Source organism: Lathyrus oleraceus, chromosome 7 (genome assembly GCF_024323335.1).
Source record: "Lathyrus oleraceus cultivar Zhongwan6 chromosome 7, CAAS_Psat_ZW6_1.0, whole genome shotgun sequence".
Taxonomy (NCBI): domain Eukaryota; kingdom Viridiplantae; phylum Streptophyta; class Magnoliopsida; order Fabales; family Fabaceae; genus Lathyrus; species Lathyrus oleraceus.
The window spans coordinates 413,517,570-413,532,927 of record NC_066585.1 but is presented as its reverse complement, the minus strand read 5'-3'; the positions used below and the strand labels follow the sequence as shown (position 1 = coordinate 413,532,927).

General features: G+C 41.0%; 3 pseudogenes; all 3 read right to left on the bottom strand.

Annotated features, from left to right (window-relative positions):
• Nucleotides 1-907: 907 nt before the first annotated feature.
• Nucleotides 908-1,591, bottom strand: LOC127104106 (CAAX prenyl protease 1 homolog; annotated as a pseudogene).
• A 447-nt stretch (nucleotides 1,592-2,038) lies between these two features.
• Nucleotides 2,039-2,827, bottom strand: LOC127104105 (cyclin-dependent kinase F-4-like; annotated as a pseudogene).
• Nucleotides 2,828-2,841: 14 nt separating this feature from the next.
• Nucleotides 2,842-3,808, bottom strand: LOC127104104 (choline/ethanolaminephosphotransferase 1-like; annotated as a pseudogene).
• Between the last annotated feature and the right edge of the window lie 11,550 nt (nucleotides 3,809-15,358).

The window sequence follows — 15,358 nt, the reverse complement described above, 5'->3', positions numbered from 1 at the left end:
TGCTAGACTGGATAAATAAACTAAAATGGATTAAAAATTAGAATTAAAATAAAAAAAAACTAATAAAAAAGAAACTGTTGGACTACCAATAATTAAACCCAGCCGCTTGGCTGTTGGGTTTTTCAATGGGAATATGAATTGAAAAGGAGGAAATATTTATTACCTATTTAGAAAGTTTAAACAAAATTTTAATGGTTTCAAAAAAACTCTGTTTAAAACAAATTAAAGAAAAATAAATCGGAATAGTAACAGAGGCCTTCCTCCTCGTCCTCTCCATCTCACGAATCTCTCTTTCCCAAACTCACTCCTTCGCTCTCTCTTCTCTCGGTATCGCCCTCACGCTCTTTCTTCTCTCCCAACCTTACACTTCTCTCTCAAGCGCGCTCCTAACTCTCAATCTCACTCAAACGCTCTCTCAGCTCACAATCTCACATCCAAAGGCGAGCTACGATCAAAGGTAAAAAGGAAAATCCCCAAATGAAAACTTACTTCCGGCGACGATAATGACTCAGGTAAATCTCGAATCTTCTTCCCTCGCCTCTTTTATCCCGATTCGGCTTTGATTTTGGAATTAGCTTATATTCGCTTGAAATCGCGTCCGCCTCCAAATTTTAGGGTTTTTGTATTTGAAAATCTCTTCGCCTCCAAGTTTTTCTCTGTTCTTCTCACTGATTTCTTTTTCTCCTTTTATGCTCACTGATTAGGGTTTCAAAGGGCGTCTTTTGTGTTCCAGAAGAGTAATTCTGCCAACCACTTTGGATGTTCAGAAATTGGATTGACCTCTTTGATGCTAGGTTCGAAAATGGTAATCTGAACCTTCGTACTTTCTTGCTCTGTTTTGTTTGGATGCCAAATTGGGAATTCTTTAAAATTTTACTGCTTGGTAATTATTTTGCAACTTTGGCTGTCACAGGGGTTCCGGATCGGTGAGGAGGAGTTCAATGAGAACTGGCTGTGAATCAAACCCAAAACTTTGGAACAGATCATGGGCAACAACAGCAACAATTTCCTAATCGTTTTTGCACTGTTGAACTAATGTGTCATAAAGCACAATCCTCTTGTTCTTGAAGAATCCATACATATAGGCATTGCTGTGACTTGATCTTGTGGATCCATCAACAACAAACAACTTCTTTAATGGAAACTTGAGGGACGAAGCAAGTTTCTCAATTTTTTCCCTGAGTGGACCATCTGGAAGAGGAGTGAACTTATTGAAGAGTGGAGCAATTAGAATTGGATAAATAGTCAGCATCGCAAGAGAAAGACCAAACATAAATGCCCAGAGATAGATGGCCAAGTATGGACCTCCTTTCTGTACTATTACAATGATTGCAACCACAATAGGAGGGCCAATTATTATGGAAAGAAAAATGCCTTTTATCATGTCCCTGAAGAATAACCATGGTGTTTGCTTATTAAAACCATGACGAGCCTCAATCACAAAAGTTTTGTACAGAGAAAAGGGCAAATCAGTTGTCTGCGACCAGATCATCAAACCAGCTAAAAAAAACCCAAGGGTGTGAAGTATTTCATTTATCTCGATTCTTTTTGTTGTAGGCCTTGTGGACTTGCAGTAGGTGTTAATGACCATGGTTGTCATATTTGTAGCAGGTCATGACTGGTCTGCAAGGCTTCCTCTAAATTTCTGTAGCAAGCTAAGGTCATGGTGAATTGATGCTTTAGCTACAACTGATACACTGCAGGTTTGTTTGTGATGCATTGTGAATTGGTTGGCCTGTTTGCATGATGACTGTTGGTATGGCTTGTTAGCATTCATGTCTTTAGATATTTTGTTTTGATTACAGGCCAGTTGCAGTAGACTTGTGATATGCTGTCATCTAAAACTTGGAATGCATTTGTCTGTTTTTGTGCCATAGCTGAACCAAGGTAGAGTTTCTATTGCTCAAGGTTGATGTTGGCTTGAAATCTTTGATTGTGTTAGGTCTACTGCACAACTTGTGTGATTCAGGATGGTCTATTTGCATCATCATGCCTTTGGTTGCTCCGCATTGCAAGTTGTGAATTAGTTAATTGCTTGTTATGATTTTAGTTTTATAATTCTCATGCTTGGTTTTAATGCGCCCTGGCCTTGCTTGGATTTGCTGCTGCAGGATATTCTTACTGTCACGGTTGTTCTTCCGGAAGATGGAGGAGTTCTGGTTACTGCTCTGGTGCGAAGCGATGGAGGGATGTAAAAAAACAGCTCTTGAAGAAAGGATGTTAAAGGGCCTCTAAAGCTGTTGGCCTCTTGCAGGGATCCCAAGAGCAAAGTGATTGGATAAGGTTGATTGCATGATCACTTGCAGATGGGATCAATGAAGAAAGGTTTACGCCAGCAAGCTGTGGAAACTGATAATTAATATCTCTTGCAAGTTTGAGTCCAACTGCCCATGATTCAGTGGCTGGCCATTATAGCACCCATTGCCCACATGTCAACTTTGGCATTATAGATATAAGACTGAAGCAGCACTTCAGGAGCACGATACCATCATGTGGAGACATACTCAGTGTAGGGTGGTTGTGAATTGATCTCTCGGGCAAGGCCAAAATCAGCAATTTTGATAATATCCTTAGAAACCAGCAAATTTTCAGGTTTAAGGTCGCGATGGAAGTAACCACGCTGATGCATGTAAGCCAGACCTTGGAAAACTTGAAAACACCAGCTTCTAATTTCACTTTCAGAGAACAATTTTTCCCTGTCTTTCATAAGTTGGTATAGATTGCATTCCATGTACTCAAAAACAAAGTACAGAATGTCACTTTCTCGAATAACTTCCTTCAATTTCACAATATTTGGGTGGTTCATTTTCGTAATGAATTGACTTCACTTAAGTTTACACACTCCTCCCAAGAGTAATACTTTTTCTTCATTTTCTTGATTGCAACAACTTTAGAAACATTAATAACATTGAATGCGACTGTTGGTATAACACCAAAAGTTATCATCAAACACAATATAGCTGTGAATGTTGGGACATCAGCAAGAACCGACAACCAATTCAAAAAAGGCAAAGACTTTCCAAATTGCTGAGCCCACCACTCAGCACCAACGACAGCAATGAAAAAGTGAGCAAAGTAAATTATCATAAGACCCTCTGTAGGCCCATTTACAACAGGCAGTAAGTGTATTGGTGAAATAGTGCTCCCAGGTTGCAAGATAAAATGTAATTGCAGATATTAACCACCACCAGAAAGTACTTCTTCCACACATGGATGTGCTCCCAAAAGCAAGTGCTTCAAATGTACAAGCAAGTGCATCACACCCATGATCAAACAGCTCCCCCAATGGACTTGAAGAATTTGTCCGTCTAGCTTGCTTCCCGTCAACAGCGTCAAGTGTCTGGTATAAAAACAAAAGTAGCCCATGTGCAAAATGAACCCATCTTGGAGGAGGTGAGTCCAAATGAGGTGAGTATATATAGCCAAGCATTGCAGACAATAATAAAAACATAAAGCCCATCAGAGTTATCATGTTTGGAGGCATCCATAGGGGGAAAAAGTGAACAAAGCGAGTCCAGAAGGGCTGTAGTATATATTTTGCCACATAGGAATGATCTACACCACTATATTTGTATCTATGCAGAGCTGCAACACCATGAGACCCAATATAACACATTCTCTCTATGCAAAACTATGAAATACGCTTCAAGTACAAGCTAAACCTTAGCACAACTTCTAATAAAACAACCTGATTGCAGATAAGTTGTTGTTCTTAATCTTTGATCCAATGCCAATTTTTAAAGTTGGATATGCAAGTCATTCAACTCTACGAAATCGTCTGTTGGAGCGTGAGGAGAAGGTTCATGGAAATGGAAGGGTTAGGTTTAAGAGGGTCAAAAATGGGAAGGTTAACTTTGGTCAAAGTTGGCAAAAAAGTCAACTGTTGACCAAAGTCAACAAAATGGTCAAAATTCAATTTCCTTTGTAGTTTCTTTGTAAATGGACATTGAATAAATGGTTATGGTGAAATTTTAGAGTTTTTGGATTTTGGGTGACTTTGGTCAATGTTGACCAAAAAGTCAACTGTTGACCAAAGTCAATAATTGGTCAAAAATTGTCAAGACTTGTATTTTCTTGTGTAGAATCAAATGTAATGGCTTAAAATGACATGAAATGGATTGAAATGGTTTGAAAAATGATTTGAAATTTGGTTTTACCATTGGTTTATTTATGACTTGAATGTTTGACTTTTGAAAAATAACTTGACTGATAATGCACATGAACAAGGCCATGAAATGAGACCATAAGGTTAGGGTTTTGACATAGTATCCATGAACCAATAACATGACTAGCAAGTGGCTTGAAACACAAGAAGCTTGGTTGTTTGGATGACCAAGACCATATGAGTATTAACAATCACATGAACCACACCATGACTTTGGACCAAGACCAATCCTCATATAAGACCAGAGTAAGGTTAGGCCAAACGTGCTAAACAAAAGTGAAAACATAAAAGATTCAGGACCAAAATCGGGGTATGACAGTTGCCCCTATTTAAGCGTCTTCAATTAGAGAATATGAAGCAGGACGTTCTTCATATGATCATAGTGGGAGATGGTTAAATACTAAGAAGACCCGGATTTTGATCCTGAATCCCTATGAAGCAATGCCTGTCAGAATCGTTAAAGAAGCAATCTCAAAAGAATAATCCGTCTGGTACGGTGAAAATCGGCCTGAGTACCGAAATAGAAAGTTGACATGGATACCAAAATAAATGGTAACACAGGAATACCCATGGCCTGAACGCCGCACATTAGTCTGAACACTAAGCATCGGAATATGAGAGTATCAATGTTGGTCTGATCACCGGAAATCTGGTCTGAACACCACTTCGATCTGGAAATCGGAAAACTGGCCTGAATGCCACAAGTACTTCGACTTGATCGTCGAAAACTTCTTCGATATGAAAATCGAAAACTGGCTTGAATGCCACTTCGGTTTGGATACCGGAAACTGGCCTGAATGCCACAAGTTGCATCGACCTGAATGTCGGAAACTTCTTCGATCTGAAAATCGGAAACTGGCCTGAGTGCCACTTCGGTCTGGATACCGGAAACTGGCCTGAATGCCACAAGTTGCATCGACCTGAATGTCGGAAACTTCTTCAATCTGAATATCGGAAACTGGCCTGAATGCCATAAGGGCTTCGACCTGATTGTCGGAAACTTCTTCGATCTGAAAATCGGAAAAAACTGGCCTGAACGCCACTTCGGTCTGGATACCGGAAAATGGCCTGAATGCCACAAGTTGCATCGACCTGAATGTCGGAAACTTCTTCAATCTGAATATCGGAAAAACTGGCCTGAATGCCACTTCGGTCTGAATACCGGAAAATTGGCCTGAATGCCACTTCGGTCTGAATACCGGAAAATTGGCCTGAATGCCACTTCGGTCTGAATACCGGAAAATTGGCCTGAATGCCACTTCGGTCTGGATACCGGAAACTGGCCTGAATGCCACTTCGGTCTGGATACCGGAAACTTCATGCCTGTCAGCATCGGCAGAAATAGGGAAAATGATAATTGAGGCGGCACGTGGGCCAACGACCCATGCTGGGGATAATAAGTCATGAACAACCTTCAGTCTGAGCACTGGAAACAAACTTCTGGCTTGTCACTTGGGATGCCGAGAATGTTTTATGCTTACGTGCTAAACAAAAGTGAAAACATAAAAGATTCAGGACCAAAATCGATGTATGACAATCATCACCAACCACTTCACAATATTGAAGCCTTGCTGGGACTACTCAGGTTATTTGAGGTCTTTGGCTTGTGCTAGCCACACCCTCTCGATTATTTGTTTAGACTTCGACTCTATTATCATCTTCGACTCTAACTGTTGTTGGAGTATCATCTACTGCTTCGACTTCGACTTCATCATTTTCTTCATCGACACCATCACTCATCAAAGGCTTATTTATTGCATCACCAGGAGTCCAATCCCAGGAAAAAAATTCACCAATCACGGTATCTTGACTTATGAAGGTTGATCAGTCACCATTTTCATTAAGTTCTTGTTACTGATCCGACAAGAAACCGGGGATTTTGAGACATTGTGCAAACATTTTGGTACTTTCCATGACAATTTTACTTTCCGTATAATAATTAAGAATTTCCATTCATTGTCATATTTTACTTATATTTTTGTGATTTTACGTGTGGGATGTCTGTGTTTTTGTCCAACAGGTCCAGGTAGAAGAACCGAGGAACTCGGAGCGAGACAATGCAGAATTCCGGCAAGCAAAGGAATGAAAAACCCCGGTATAGGAGGACTGACACGGCCACCCGTATCACCTGACACGGCCACCTGTGTCACCTGACACGAGCCGTATCAAGAAGAAAGAGCATGAAAAGAAAAAACAATAGCCTGACACGGCCACCCCTGTCAGGCCTTGTCCCCAACCGTGTCAAGCGACATGGGCGTATGACAGGAAGCAGTGAGCTGACACGGCCACCCGTGTCAGCTGGCACGGGCCGTGTCAGCTGACACGGACCGTGTCAGCCCAAGACCAAAATTTTCCCTTTTTAATCGGGCTTTTGAGTATCGGGCTTATAGAGAGATTTTTGGACATGTCCACCTATTGCTTGGAATTTACACTATATAAGAGAACCTTCTACCAAAGAAAATATCATCTTGGAATGAGGCAAAACACAGTATTGTCAAGCAATCAAGTATTACAGAGAGCAAGGAGTTCGGAGAGCTGAAGGTTTTCATGAGCGGAAGCGATTGAAGATCGAAGTCAACCAAATACTTGTAATGTGTAATTTTTATGTTGCAATTGTTTTGAACAAAATGAGTAGCTAAACCCCCCAATGCTATGGGGTGTCCCTGATTTAGAATTATAACGAATTTGAGTATACTTTTTCATTTATAATATTATTCTTACGGTAACCTTTTGATGTGTTTAATGCTTTTTCTTTCGGACCAATCGAGATTGTTTTGTGGTTATCAATTAGGCTAGACCGTCATTGATAAGGTTTTCATAAGGTTACTCTGCAGTAGATATCACCTAGGACTAGGGATACCTTGTATGAACCAGAGTGTTCTTGATATAATGAAGCTTAACTTCGCCTTAATTGCCTATGGACATAGAAATTAGGGTAGATTGATTAAAGGTTTTCTCACCAAAGACTTGGGAGAAAATACCCTTGAGAACTGGTAGTAATTGATATTTGTTGATGCAATAGTGACTCAGAGTTATTACAGGGATAAATCATACACCTTCCCTGACATTGTTCCTCTTACCTTGCAAACCCTTATTTTCATTCTTATTTACCTTTGCCTTTATTTTTATAATTTTGAATCTAAAAACCCAATTCATACTTTTTGTTTAATTGAATGATAATTTGAACTCGATATTGACGTGCAGTCCTTGAGATCGACATTCGGGAAATTTCTTGTTATTACTATAATAGGCAAAATAGTACACTTGCTATTTTTCTGATCATGTTTTTGGCACCGTTGTCGGGGACTTCCAAAATATAGAGTTTAATTTTAAGTTCAATTAAAATTTTGCTGCTCTGTAATAAAATTATTTTTCTGTCATTTATAAATTACTAATTTGTGTATGCGAGGAGAACCCTCAACTGAATTTCTTTTTGAGGCAGAGATCGAGAGAACCCTTCACCGAAGACGCAGGAACACAAGAGTGGATTCCAAAGAAGAAAGTACCTTTGATCACGCCGAATTCAAAGAACCAATGGTTGATGTTCCTCCAAATCCACCTCCTTCACCTCCGGAAAGACTCCTAGGTGACTATGGAGGTGCAAACGCACCGGGTGGTCGATCGACCCTTGTCAACCAACCGGTGAATGTGACTAATTTTCAACTACATCCTAGGACAATCAATCAATTGGAAAGAAAACCTTTCACCGGAAAGGTTAATGAAGATGCCAACAAACACATGCAAAGATTTGTGACCATGAGCACCACGTTGAAAATTGATGGTCATACCGATGAAGCAAAAAAATTAAGAATGTTCCCATTAACTTTAGTTGAAGATGCGGCAGAATGGTTCTACTCTCTTTCGGTCGGCAGTATCACATCATGGGAAGAGATGGAAACTACTTTCTTAAATGAGTACTTTCCAGCATCAGTATTCCTGAGAAAAAGGTATGAAATCCTTAACTTCAAACAGAATGATGGTGAATCATTGGGAGACGCCTACAAAAGATTCAAAAGGGTCTTAGTAGCATGTCCAAATCATAATATGGATCAGACCGAACAAATGCAGATGTTCGTTAACGGGCTGAAAATAAAAACAAAACAGTTGATTGATACAGTAGCTGGTGGCTCAACAAATTTCTCAACATCCACTAATATTAAAAGGATTATTGAAGCAATAGTTGCCAATGAGCATCTAGAATTATACGACAGGTGTACTAGTCAGCCAAAAGAGGTAATTGATCTGAAATTAGAGACAAATAAAATCTGTCTGGAAAACACAGTTGCTATCGAAGTAGACAAGAAGTTGAAAGTTATGAATATAGGTACTCAACAAATATCTTAGGTCCAGCCGCCTCAGGCTAGCACTTGTGAAATCTGTAATGGACCTCATCACACGGTCTATTGCTTTGCTACCCCCCAACAAATTGAAGAGATCAAATTCTTGAAGCAGAATAATCCTTACTTTAACACTTACAACCCAGGTTGAAGAATCATCTGAATTTCTCTTGGAAAGATCAGAGAGGGAATGTTCCGCAACAAGGTACAGGGCTATATCAGACTCAGTATCAACAACAGCAACAACATGCACCTAAAAAGGATGAATGGGAAATTGCCATTGAAAAATTAGCCGCCCACAGCATGCAGTTTCAAGAAGAAACTAGAACCAATCAGAAAAACACCACTGCCTCCATAAAAAATCTCGAAGTCTAAATGGTTCAGATAGCACAACAGTTAGCTTCAAATTCTCAAGCCCCGGGTACCCTACCAAGTGGTACGGTAACAAATCCGCGGGAACATAACAATGTTAACGTTATCATAACCCGAAGTGGGAAGTCAACGGAAGAAAACAGTATGGAGGAAGATGGATTGTTAGAAGTGGATTTAGAAATCAAGGAAACCAAGGACCAAGGTGAAGAAGTGGTACTGCCACCTGTCAAGGAGAAAGAAAAAGTTCCAAAACCAGTCATCAAACTCCCTTACCCTCCAAGATAGAAGAAGAAAGATCAACATGAAAAAAATTGAGAGGTTCCTGGAAATGTTCAAAAAAATTGAAATAAACATCCCTTTTTCTAAGGCATTAGAACAAATGCCAATATATGCCAAGTTCATGAAAGACATCATCTCCAAAAAGCGTTCCACTGATATAGACCCGATCATCCTAACTGAAACATGTAGTGTCATTCTTCAAGGTATGAAAATTCCAGTGAAAAAGAAAGATAGGGGATCGGTTACTATTCCATGCACTATAGGTGATAGAAAATTCAAAAAGGCTCTGATTGACTTAGGAGCAAGTGTAAGCCTGATGCCACTATCCATCTAAAAGAAATTAGGCATTGGCACCGTTCAAGATACCCGAATGACACTTCAGTTTGCGGATCGCTCTGTTAGACGACCTTATGGGATTGTGGAAGACGTTCTTGTAAAAATTGACAAGTTTGTTTTCCCAGTTGACTTCGTCATTCTGGAAATGCCCGAAGATGAGGAGATTCCTCTCATATTGGGAAGACCATTCTTGGAGATAGGACGATATATGATAGACATAGAGGAAGGAACAATGACCCTCAAATTCTATGATCAAGAGTTAAAGATAGATGTGCGGAACACAATGCAATACAAAGATGATGTTGGCACAAGCCACACTGTAGAGATAACAGATCAGGTAATTGCTCAAGAAATTGAAAAGCTTATGCCTAAATCATCATTAGAATGTGTCTTAAGTCTATCGATTTTTGAAAGTGATGAAGATGGGGGGGATTCTGAGGTGTTCGTTATGATAGAAAAACAATCTGAATGGATTAGATCTAAACCACACCGGTGGGAAGATTTAAGACCACCACCACCATCTGATGTCACTGAAGAACCCAAAACAGGGGTAAATCTGAAGCATCCACCTACAAATCTGAAGTATGTATTTTTGGATACTGGAAAAAAATGCCCAACTATTATCAATGCCAGACTACAAAGTGTCCAAGAAGTAGAACTCATTCAAGTGCTAAAAAAATACAAAGGCGCAATTGGATGGGCAATCAAGGATTTAAAAGGTATAAGCCCGACCGTTTGCATGCACAAGATCTTAATGGAAGATGATCACAAGTCGGTGGTGCAACTACAACGAATACTTAACCCAACCATGAAAGAAGTGGTACGCAAAGAGGTTGTAAAATTGTTGGATGCGGGATTATTTTATCCTATTTCCGACATCTCATGGGTAAGTCCAGTCCATGTGGTACCAAAAAAAGGGGCCACTACGGTGATAAAAAATGAGAAGAATGAGTTAATTCCAACCCGAACTGTTACAGGTTGGAGAGTGTGCATCAACTACAGGAGACTAAACATGGCAACACGAAAGGACCACTTTCCCTTACCACTCATTAATCAAATGTTGGAAAGGTTAGCCGGACACGACTACTATTGTTTCCTAGATGGGTATTCGGGGTACAACCAGATTGCGGTTTCTCCTGAAGATCAAGAGAAGACTACCTTCACATGCCCATATGGTACTTTCGCTTATAGAAGAATGTCATTTGGGTTGTGCAACGCACCTGCCACTTTTCAAAGGTGTATGACATCAATCTTTGCTGACATGCTCGAAAAGCATATGGAAGTATTTTTGGATGACTTTTCAGTATTCGATTCTTCATTTGATAAATGTTTAACTAACTTGTCACTTGTGTTAGAAAGATGCCAGCAAACAAATTTGATCCTGAATTGGGAAAAGTGTCATTTCATGGTGCGTGAAAGGATAGTGTTAAGACACAAGATTCCCATCCGAGGTATCGAAGTGGGCATAGCAAAAGTTGAGGTAATATCAAATTTACCACCTCCGGTAAATGAAAAAAGAATCTGAAGCTTCTTGGGACATATGGGGTTCTACCGCAGGTTCATAAGAGATTTCTCTAAGATCGCAAAACCACTAACTAGTCTACTGGTGAAAGATACACCGTTCCTTTTTGACAAAGAGTGTAGGTAAGCCTTCGAAACCCTGAAGAAGGAACTTGTGTCAGCCTCCATAGTTATTGCCCCTGATTGGTCTCTCCCTTTTGAGATAATGTGCGATGTTAGTGATAATGCAGTAGGGGAAGTATTAGGGCAACGAAAGGAGAAGCTTCTGCATGTGACCTACTATGCAAGCCACGTATTGAACCCCGCTCAAATAAACTATGCAACCACCGAACAAGAGCTCCTTGCGGTTGTGTATGCTTTTGACGAGTTCATATCCTATTTGTTGGGATCAAAGGTAATTGTGTATACTGACCATGCAACTTTAAAATATCTTTTTGCCAAACAGGAATCAAAACCAAGGTTTCTACGATGGATCCTACTACTACAAGAGTTCGACCTGGAAATCAGAGACAAAAAGGGGAGTGAAAACAATGTTACTGATCACCTGTCTCAGATGACTCTGATTTAAGAAAGAGAAGAAACACACCCCATCAGAGATGAGTTCACCGACGAACGTATCCTAGCCGTTACGCATATCTTATGGTTCGCAGATTACGCGAACTTTGTGGTAGGTGGACTAATACCAGATGATTTTGACTCTAACAAAAGAAAAAAGTTTTTGCATGATTGCAAGTTTTATGTGTGGAACGATCCGTTCTTGTACAAAAAGGGAATAGATGGCCTGGTGAGGAGATGTGTTCCGGAGGAAGAGCAAAGGGACATCCTCAAAGCTTGTCACAACTCAGAATATGGAGGAAATTTTAGCGGAGACAGAACCGTAGCAAAAGTCCTCCAGTTTGGACTGTACTGGCCTACACTGTTCAGAGATGCACAAGAGATAGTAAAAGAGTGTGGCAGATGTCAGAGAACAGGTAACATATCAAAGAGAAATCAGATGCCTCAGAATTCCATGTTAGAGGTAGAACTGTTCGATGTGTGGGGAATAGATTTTATGGGACCCTTCCCACCGTCCTTTGGAAAGAAATACATTTTGGTCGTAGTTGACTATGTGTCAAAATAGGTGGAAGCAGTAGCACTGCCCACGAATGATGCGAAAGTGGTGATCAATTTCCTAAAGAATTGTATCTTCGCTCGGTTTGGGGTACCAAGAGCACTAATTAGTGACGAAGGTACCCACTTTATGAACAAGCTAATGGAGAACCTGCTAAGGAAATACAATATAAAGCATAAAACGGCCACACCGTACCATCCCCAGACAAGTGGACAAGTGGAAGTGTCAAATCGGCAGATAAAACAGATTCTGGAAAAGACAGTTTCTGCATCACGAAAAGATTGGTCGATCAAGCTAGAGGATGCAGTATGGGCATACAGAACAGCGTTCAAAACCCCCATAGGTATGTCCCCGTACCAAATGGTCTACAGTAAAGCTTATCATTTACCGCTCGAACTCGAGCACATGGCATTCTGGGCTACCAAATTTCTCAACTATGATTTTTCCAAAGCGGGGAAATCCCGGATTCTTCAATTACAAGAGCTAGAAGAATTCAGAAATCGAGCTTATGAGAATGCCAAGATATACAAAGAATAAACCAAAACATGGCACGACCGGCGCATTCAGAAGAAAGAACTTCAGGAAGGACAACTAGAATTACTATTTAATTCAAGGTTGAAGTTGTTCCCTAGGAAACTAAAATCGAGATGGTTGGGACCCTTTATGATATAAAAAGTATTCCCGCATGGAGCCGTTGAACTAAGAAATTCGGCAAACGCGAACATGTTCAAGGTAAATGGGTAGAGAGTCAAACCGATCCTACAAGACCAGGAGGGTGGTCTGATAGACAAAATCCGTCTTACCTGAAAAGACGAAGGACCGTCGAGCCATGCGACGTTAAACGAAGCGCTTTGTGGGAGTCACCCCATACAATTTTAATTTTAATCAATCTGTGTATGTTTGTAGGTTTACACAGGGGCTCTACAAAGGAGGGGAAAATCACTTCAATAAATGCCTAAGTCACGTTGAACGGAAAAATAACGTGATCGGAGGTTGAACGGAAGAAAAATCTGAAAAACGGCCAAAAGTGCAGCCTGACACGGGTGCCCGTGTCAGCTGACACGGGCCATGTCAGTAGCTTGGTCAAATGTGGAAACAGAGAAAAAAATAGTGGCCTGACAGGGGCCATGTCAACTGACACAGGTCGTGTCAGGAGCACTGAAGGTTGAGCATATTTGGGGCGTCGCAGTGGCCTGACACGGGTTGTGTCAACTGACACGGGCCGTGTCAGGAGCACTAAAGGTTGAGCACATTTGAGGCGTGGCAGTGGCCTGACACGACCACCCGTGTCAGCTGACATGGGCCGTGTCAGGAGCACCGAAGAAAAATGGGAGATTTAGCGTGGCAGTGGCCTGACACGGGCGGTCGTGTCAGGCAGACGAGATTTTTGAATTTTTTAAATTTATGTGGGCCCCACCTTTTAATCCTTTCTTAACCACACTTTACCCACTTTGTACCTTATCATTACATAGTTTTTCCATAACTTTTCCACCTTCTCTCTCATAAACCTCATCCTTATCATTCTCTCTCTCTAAACCCTTACAAAACTCCATTAAAACTCCTCCCTCAAAGCTTCCATAACCACTACTTCCACTACCCTATCTCCATAACACCCTTCACAAATAATACTCCATTCGTCATCCTCGTTCTAACCACAGTTTCAGAATTTTCTAACTCCCTATATCAAAATTTTCTATTTTTTTACAGGTCCAAAATTCCCCCGAGGAGAATTTTCACCGGAAAGCAACAACTTGCTGAGATGTCAAGGTCACGGAAGCGACCAAGTCGGAACCCAAATATGCACAACATCCTCTTTGACAATACAGAACAGGAAAAGCGGTATCAAGTCTACCGGAAAGGGAAGCTCACGCCTACCAGGTATATGTGCGAGCACACTCTGAACGCTTTAGGGCTAAAAATTGAGGTGTATAGGATGTTCCACGTCTTAGGGATGTTGGAGTTTATGAGCCTAGAAACACCGACATATGAGTGCATCACGCTCGAATTCCTCAGCACGCTGGAATTCCAACTCGAAAAGAGATGGATCGACACTACCAGGTACTATTTTGGGACTTTGCGTTTCCGCCTGTTTAATAACTATCATGAATTGTCTATGGAAGAATTGGTAGGGATACTTCGACTCCCACTGTACGGACCAGTAGCGGTCCCAGATGGGTTCTCGCCAAAGGATTTCAGGATTCCCATCACAGGGAGGACGGATTACACCTCCAAGGGTGCTAAGGCCTCTGGCATCCAGAATCCATGTTTTTGTTATGCTCAGAAGGGTTTGGCCTACACAGTGTTTGTAAGAGTTAATGGCACAGGGGTAGCCACACAGAGGGAATTATTTTTTATGTACTCGATGGCACAAAACAAAGTCATCAATGTAGCTGCCTTTGCAGCTGATTATCTGGGCAGGGTTGGCCGAGCAGACTCTGGAGGCATCTCCGTCGGCGGCATGATTACCCAAATTGCTGAACATTTCAGGTATCAGGCGGTTTTACTCGAAGACACGCCAATTGCAGGTAAAACCAAAGTTGACATGTCAGCTCTAACATAAGGTATGATTGTCGTTGCTACCACTTATTATTATGTGCTTATCCATAAACGGTTTATTATGGCTCTTCCGAATCTGGACAGAGTTAGTATTATTGACTGTACAAACTGGATGTATGTAAGTGATGACCCCAACATTGAGGAAGGTCACGATACTGAGCATTTTGCTGCAGGTGAGCAGTTTGCAGGCGACCATGTGGATGCCACAGAGGCAGAAGAAGAGGAACCTCAGGAACAGTTTGTACCCCCACATCAGGAGCCTACCCAGCAGGACGCAGGATCCTCTTCCTGGTCCACTGACCAATGGACGTGGGTACAAACTGAGTTGGGCGACTTAAGGAAGGAGCAACAACGGCAAGGTATCGAGCAAGCCCGACAGGGGGCAATGTTGGATGAGATGAGCAACATGATGTGGCAATTGATGCTACATTTTCCACACCCACCTCCTCAGTAGAGTACTCTGAGTTTCCTCCTTTGCTCTTGTTCGCAAACATTGAGGTCAATGTTTAGTTCAAGTGTGAGGGAGATTTTATGTTATTTTTAGTATTGTTATTTTCAGTATTTTGTTATGTTACTAATAATTTTGTTATTTTACTTTATTGCGTTCTATATTTGGTTTTTCTGTTTTAGGGTACATTATGTTGCAAGTGTTTCAGGTTTGTGATGTTACTGTGAAATTAG